Here is a 1,213-nt window from a genome sequence, read left to right as displayed (position 1 = left end):
GTTGTGTCCAGTTTCACCAGAAGATGAGTACAAGGAAGGGTGAGGTAAGGAAGATTATGAGCAGTCAGGGTAAGGCAACGATGACAGTAGAGAACTGAACCACAGCTGAGTGTTTGGAGGAGCAGAGGGCTGAGGTGAGAGAGCATGAGCTGAAGTGGGACAAAAATGAAGTACAGGCCTTCCAGCACTCACACACTATTCTCATGTTAATCCCCTGCACTGCCACTGAGCTCTATTCACATTCACAATACATGGTTTGCCTCATGTGTTGAGCCAACACCACTAAGCCCTACACATAGATTGTAATACATACATACACACACACACACACACACACACACACACACACATACTTTCACCACCGTCAGATAAATAATAATAATAACTTTCAAATTCATATTCATGAACACAACATATAGCACTTTTCTAAACAGAGTTACAAAGTGCTTAACAGTAAAACTAACAACAAAGAAGAATTTAAAATTATAACAGAATGAAACACTAAAAAATGAGGAGCATAGAAAAATAAGACCAAAACAAGATAAAAAAAAAGCTATCAGATAAAAGTGAGTTTTAAGAAGTGATTTAAAAGATGCTACAGAGTAGCTAGCCTGAGATACTCAGACAGGGCACACAGCTGAGGGGCACAGACCAAAAAGGTCTGGTGAACAAAGCAAGTGGTCGGAAAACTAGGAGACCCCTGCCTGAGTATCTCAGACTGCACTGTGGCTCATAAGGGATTAACATATCAACAATACGACTAGGGATGTGATCATGCAAAGCCTTAAAAGTAATAAGAAATATCTTAAAATCAATTCTAAAACTCACAGGGAGCCACTGCAAAGATGCAAGAATGTGAGTGATGTGCTTCGAGGCATGCAATTAATTTATAGCTGAGGCCAGAGTAAAGAGAATTAGAGTAGCCCAAGTACTCTCATAAGATCTGAATTGTTTAAAAAAACATTTTAGATAATATCATCAGCTGAAGGAAGCATGATTGTGGAGGAAGGAAGCATGACCATTTAACACCCTAGATACTTGGCTGTTAAATGGTAGGTGCAGAACACTGCCAGAGCAAGAATGAAAGCTGACATCAAGGAGGCAAAGCAGAGACATCAGCAGAGACTGGAGAGAGATCTCAACACCAACAACACCAAAGATATGTGGCAAGTGATCCAGAACATCACAGGCTACAAAAGCAGCAGTGCCCCCA

The sequence above is a fragment of the Thunnus maccoyii genome, chromosome 10 (genome assembly GCF_910596095.1).
Source record: "Thunnus maccoyii chromosome 10, fThuMac1.1, whole genome shotgun sequence".
Classification (NCBI taxonomy): domain Eukaryota; kingdom Metazoa; phylum Chordata; class Actinopteri; order Scombriformes; family Scombridae; genus Thunnus; species Thunnus maccoyii.
Note: the sequence above shows the minus strand (reverse complement) of the source record.